Genomic DNA, 6,868 nt, shown 5'->3' with positions numbered 1-6,868 from the left:
GGTTAACAGCCAAACGCGCTAACCATTGCGCCACGGAAGCCCAAAAATTAAATGGTCGTCAGGTATTGTGGAAAAACTTTAGCTTTTTACGTTACATTTGAGATCCCACAACACCGCTCCCGGATGGGCTCGAACAACCAACCTATTGGTTAACAGCCGAACGCTCTAACCATTGAGCCACGGAAGCTCAGAAATTAAATGGTTGTCAGGTATTGTGGAAAAGTTATGACTTTTCACGCTACATCTGAGACTCCACAACACCTCTCCCGGGTGGGCTCGAACCACCAACCTTTTTGTGGAAAAGTTTTGACTTTTCACGCTACATCTGAGACCCCACAACACCTCTCCCGGGTGGGCTCGAACCACCAACCTTTCGGTTAACAGCTGAACGCGCTAACCATAGCGCCACGGAAGCCCAAAAAAAAAATGTTCGTCAGGTATTGTGGAAAAACTTTGGCTTTTTACGTTACATTTGAGATCCCACTACACCGCTCCCGGTTGGGCTCGAACCACCAACCTATTGGTTAACAGCCGAACGCTCTAACCATTGAGCCACGGAAGCTCAGAAATTAAATGGTTGTCAGGTATTGTGGGAAAACTTTGGCTTTTTACGTTACATTTGAGATCTCACAACACCACTCCCGGGTGGGCTCGAACCACCAACCTATTGGTTAACAGCCGAACGCGATAACCATTGAGCCATGGGAGCTCAGAAATTAAATGGTTGTCACGTATTGTGGAAAAACTTTGGCTTTTTACGTTACATTTGAGACTTCACAACACCGCTCCCGGGTGGGCTCGAACCACCAACCTTTGGGTTAACAGCCGAACGCGCTAACCATTGCGCTACGGAAGCCCAAAAAATAAATGGTCGTCAGGTATTGTGGAAAAACTTTGGCTTTTTAAGTTACATTTGAGACTCCACAACACCTCTCCCGGGTGGGCTCGAACCACCAACCTTTCGGTTAACATCCGAACGCGCTAACCATGGAGCCAAAGAAGCTCAGAAATGAAATGGTCTTCAGCTATTGTGGAAAAACTCTGACTTTTACCTTACATTTGAGATCCCATAACACCGCTCCCGAGTGGGCTCGAACCACCAACATTTTGGTTAACAGCCAAACGCGCTAACCATTGCGCCACGGAAGCCCAAAAATTAAATGGTCGTCAGGTATTGTGGAAAAACTTTAGCTTTTTACGTTACATTTGAGATCCCACAACACCGCTCCCGGATGGGCTCGAACAACCAACCTATTGGTTAACAGCCGAACGCTCTAACCATTGAGCCACGGAAGCTCAGAAATTAAATGGTTGTCAGGTATTGTGGAAAAGTTATGACTTTTCACGCTACATCTGAGACTCCACAACACCTCTCCCGGGTGGGCTCGAACCACCAACCTTTTTGTGGAAAAGTTTTGACTTTTCACGCTACATCTGAGACCCCACAACACCTCTCCCGGGTGGGCTCGAACCACCAACCTTTCGGTTAACAGCTGAACGCGCTAACCATAGCGCCACGGAAGCCCAAAAAAAAAATGTTCGTCAGGTATTGTGGAAAAACTTTGGCTTTTTACGTTACATTTGAGATCCCACTACACCGCTCCCGGTTGGGCTCGAACCACCAACCTATTGGTTAACAGCCGAACGCTCTAACCATTGAGCTACGGAAGCTCAGAAATTAAATGGTTGTCAGGTATTGTGGGAAAACTTTGGCTTTTTACGTTACATTTGAGATCTCACAACACCACTCCCGGGTGGGCTCGAACCACCAACCTATTGGTTAACAGCCGAACGCGATAACCATTGAGCCATGGGAGCTCAGAAATTAAATGGTTGTCACGTATTGTGGAAAAACTTTGGCTTTTTACGTTACATTTGAGACTTCACAACACCGCTCCCGGGTGGGCTCGAACCACCAACCTTTGGGTTAACAGCCGAACGCGCTAACCATTGCGCTACGGAAGCCCAAAAAATAAATGGTCGTCAGGTATTGTGGAAAAACTTTGGCTTTTTAAGTTACATTTGAGACTCCACAACACCTCTCCCGGGTGGGCTCGAACCACCAACCTTTCGGTTAACATCCGAACGCGCTAACCATGGAGCCAAAGAAGCTCAGAAATGAAATGGTCTTCAGCTATTGTGGAAAAACTCTGACTTTTACCTTACATTTGAGATCCCATAACACCGCTCCCGAGTGGGCTCGAACCACCAACATTTTGGTTAACAGCCAAACGCGCTAACCATTGCGCCACGGAAGCCCAAAAATTAAATGGTCGTCAGGTATTGTGGAAAAAGTTTGGCTTTTTACGTTACATTTGAGATCCCACAACACCGCTCCCGGATGGGCTCGAACAACCAACCTATTGGTTAACAGCCGAACGCTCTAACCATTGAGCCACGGAAGCTCAGAAATTAAATGGTTGTCAGGTATTGTGGAAAAGTTATGACTTTTCACGCTACATCTGAGACTCCACAACACCTCTCCCGGGTGGGCTCGAACCACCAACCTTTTTGTGGAAAAGTTTTGACTTTTCACGCTACATCTGAGACCCCACAACACCTCTCCCGGGTGGGCTCGAACCACCAACCTTTCGGTTAACAGCTGAACGCGCTAACCATAGCGCCACGGAAGCCCAAAAATAAAATGTTCGTCAGGTATTGTGGAAAAACTTTGGCTTTTTACGTTACATTTGAGATCCCACTACACCGCTCCCGGTTGGGCTCGAACCACCAACCTATTGGTTAACAGCCGAACGCTCTAACCATTGCGCCACGGAAGCTCAGAAATTAAATGGTTGTCAGGTATTGTGGGAAAACTTTGGCTTTTTACGTTACATTTGAGATCTCACAACACCACTCCCGGGTGGGCTCGAACCACCAACCTATTGGTTAACAGCCGAACGCGATAACCATTGAGCCATGGGAGCTCAGAAATTAAATGGTTGTCACGTATTGTGGAAAAACTTTGGCTTTTTACGTTACATTTGAGACTTCACAACACCGCTCCCGGGTGGGCTCGAACCACCAACCTTTGGGTTAACAGCCGAACGCGCTAACCATTGCGCTACGGAAGCCCAAAAAATAAATGGTCGTCAGGTATTGTGGAAAAACTTTGGCTTTTTAAGTTACATTTGAGACTCCACAACACCTCTCCCGGGTGGGCTCGAACCACCAACCTTTCGGTTAACATCCGAACGCGCTAACCATGGAGCCAAAGAAGCTCAGAAATGAAATGGTCTTCAGCTATTGTGGAAAAACTCTGACTTTTACCTTACATTTGAGATCCCATAACACCGCTCCCGGGTGGGCTCGAACCACCAACATTTTGGTTAACAGCCAAACGCGCTAACCATTGCGCCACGGAAGCCCAAAAATTAAATGGTCGTCAGATATTGTGGAAAAACTTTGGCTTTTTACGTTACATTTGAGATCCCACAACACCGCTCCCGGATGGGCTCGAACAACCAACCTATTGGTTAACAGCCGAACGCTCTAACCATTGAGCCACGGAAGCTCAGAAATTAAATGGTTGTCAGGTATTGTGGAAAAGTTATGACTTTTCACGCTACATCTGAGACTCCACAACACCTCTCCCGGGTGGGCTCGAACCACCAACCTTTTTGTGGAAAAGTTTTGACTTTTCACGCTACATCTGAGACCCCACAACACCTCTCCCGGGTGGGCTCGACCACCAACCTTTCGGTTAACAGCTGAACGCGCTAACCATAGCGCCACGGAAGCCCAAAAATAAAATGTTCGTCAGGTATTGTGGAAAAACTTTGGCTTTTTACGTTACATTTGAGATCCCACTACACCGCTCCCGGTTGGACTCGAACCACCAACCTATTGGTTAACAGCCGAACGCTCTAACCATTGAGCCACGGAAGCTCAGAAATTAAATGGTTGTCAGGTATTGTGGGAAAACTTTGGCTTTTTACGTTACATTTGAGATCTCACAACACCACTCCCGGGTGGGCTCGAACCACCAACCTATTGGTTAACAGCCGAACGCGATAACCATTGAGCCATGGGAGCTCAGAAATTAAATGGTTGTCACGTATTGTGGAAAAACTTTGGCTTTTTACGTTACATTTGAGACTTCACAACACCGCTCCCGGGTGGGCTCGAACCACCAACCTTTGGGTTAACAGCCGAACGCGCTAACCATTGCGCTACGGAAGCCCAAAAAATAAATGGTCGTCAGGTATTGTGGAAAAACTTTGGCTTTTTAAGTTACATTTGAGACTCCACAACACCTCTCCAGGGTAGGCTCGAACCACCAACCTTTCGGTTAACATCCGAACGCGCTAACCATGGAGCCAAAGAAGCTCAGAAATGAAATAGTCTTCAGCTATTGTGGAAAAACTCTGACTTTTTACGTTTCATTTGAGATCCCATAACACCGCTCCCGTGTGGGCTCGAACCACCAACCTATTGGTTAACAGCCGAACGCGATAACCATTGAGCCACGGGAGCTCAGAAATTAAATGGTTGTCACGTATTGTGGAAAAGTTTTGACTTTTTACGCTACATCTGAGACTCCACAACACCTCTTCCGGGTGGGCTCGAACCACCAACCTTTCGGTTAACAGCCGAACGCGCTAACCATTGAGCCACGGAATCTCAGAAATTAAATGGTTGTCAGGTATTGTGGAAAAACTTTGGCTTTTTACGTTACATTTGAGATCCCACAACACCGCTCCCGGGTGGGCTCGAACCACCAACCTATTGGTTAACAGCCGAACGCGATAACCATTGAGCCACGGGAGCTCAGAAATTAAATGGTTGTCACGTATTGTGGAAAATGTTTGGCTTTTTACGTTACATTTGAGACTTCACAACACCGCTCCCGGGTGGGCTCGAACCACCAACCTTTCGGTTAACAGCCGAACGCGCTAACCATTGCGTTACGGAAGCCCAAAAAATAAATGGTCGTCAGGTATTGTGGAAAAGCTTTGGCTTTTTACGTTACATTTGAGATCCCATAACACCGCTCCCGGGTGGGCTTGAACCACCAACCTTTCGGTTAACAGCCGAACGTGCTAACCATTGAGCCACGGAATCTCAGAAATTAAATGGTTGTCAGGTATTGTGGAATAACTTTGGCTTTTTACGTTACATTTGAGATCCCACAACACCGCTCCCGTGTGGGCTCGAACCACCAACCTATTGGTTAACAGCCGAACGCGATAACCATTGAGCCACGGAAGCTCAGAAATTAAATGGTTGTCAGGTATTGTGGAAAAGTTATGACTTTTCACGCTACATCTGAGACTCCACAACACCTCTCCCGGGTGGGCTCGAACCACCAACCTTTTGGTTAACAGCCGAACGCGCTTACCATTGCGCCACGGAAGCCCAAACATTAAATGTTCGTCAGGTGTTGTGGAAAAACTCTGACTTTTTACGTTACATTTGAGATCCCATAACACCTCTCCCGGCTGAGCTCGAACCACCAACCTTTCGGTTAACAGCCGAACGCACTAACCATTGCGCCACGGAAGCCCAAAAAAAAATGTTCGTCAGGTATTGTGGAAAAAAATTGCCTTTTTACGTTACATTTGAGACTTCACAACACCGCTCCCGGGTGGGCTCGAACCACCAACCTATTGGTTAACAGCCGAACGCGCTAACCATTGAGCCACGGAAGCTCAGAAATTGAAAGGTTGTCAGGTATTGTGGAAAAGTTATGACTTTTCACGCTACATCTGAGACCCCACAAAACCTCTCCCGGGTGGGCTCCACCCACCAACCTTTCGGTTAACAGCCGAACGCGCTAACCATTGCGCCACGGAAGCCCAAAAATTAATTGTTCGTCAGGTATTGTGGAAAAACTTCGCCTTTTCACGTTACATTTGAGACTTCACAACACCGCTCCTTGGTGGGCTCGAACCACCAACCTATTAGTTAACAGCCGAACGCGCTAACCATTGAGCCACGGAAGCTCAGAAATTGAATGGTTGTCAGGTATTGTGGAAAAGTTATGACTTTTCACGCTACATCTGAGACCCCACAACACCTCTCCTGGGTGGGCTCGAACCAACAACCTTTCGGTTAACAGCTGAACGCGCTAAAAAATGCGCCACGGAAGCCCAAAAATTAAATGTTCGTCAGGTATTGTGGAAAAACTATGACTTTTTACGTTACATTTGAGATCCCAAAACACCTCTCCCGGGTGGGATCGAACCACCAACCTTTCGGTTAACAGCTGAACGCGCTAAAAAATGCGCCACGGAAGCCCAAAAATTAAATGTTCGTCAGGTATTGTGGAAAAACTCTGACTTTTTACGTTAAATTTAAGAACCCATAACACCGCTTCCGGGTGGGCTCGAACCACCAACCTTTCGGATAAAAGCTGAACGCGCTAACCATTGCGCAACGGAAGCCCAAAAATTAAGTGTTCGTCAGGTATTGTGGAAAAAGTTTGGCTTTTTACGTTACATTTGAGATCCCACAACACCGCTCCCGGATGGGCTCGAACAACCAACCTATTGGTTAACAGCCGAACGCTCTAACCATTGAGCCACGGAAGCTCAGAAATTAAATGGTTGTCAGGTATTGTGGAAAAGTTATGACTTTTCACGCTACATCTGAGACTCCACAACACCTCTCCCGGGTGGGCTCGAACCACCAACCTTTTTGTGGAAAAGTTTTGACTTTTCACGCTACATCTGAGACCCCACAACACCTCTCCCGGGTGGGCTCGAACCACCAACCTTTCGGTTAACAGCTGAACGCGCTAACCATAGCGCCACGGAAGCCCAAAAATAAAATGTTCGTCAGGTATTGTGGAAAAACTTTGGCTTTTTACGTTACATTTGAGATCCCACTACACCGCTCCCGGTTGGGCTCGAACCACCAACCTATT

This window comes from Phalangium opilio, unplaced genomic scaffold, assembly GCF_054372755.1.
Source record: "Phalangium opilio isolate 3A_F unplaced genomic scaffold, DU_Popi_V2 ptg000505l_1, whole genome shotgun sequence".
Classification (NCBI taxonomy): domain Eukaryota; kingdom Metazoa; phylum Arthropoda; class Arachnida; order Opiliones; family Phalangiidae; genus Phalangium; species Phalangium opilio.
This window is presented reverse-complemented; position numbering follows the sequence as displayed.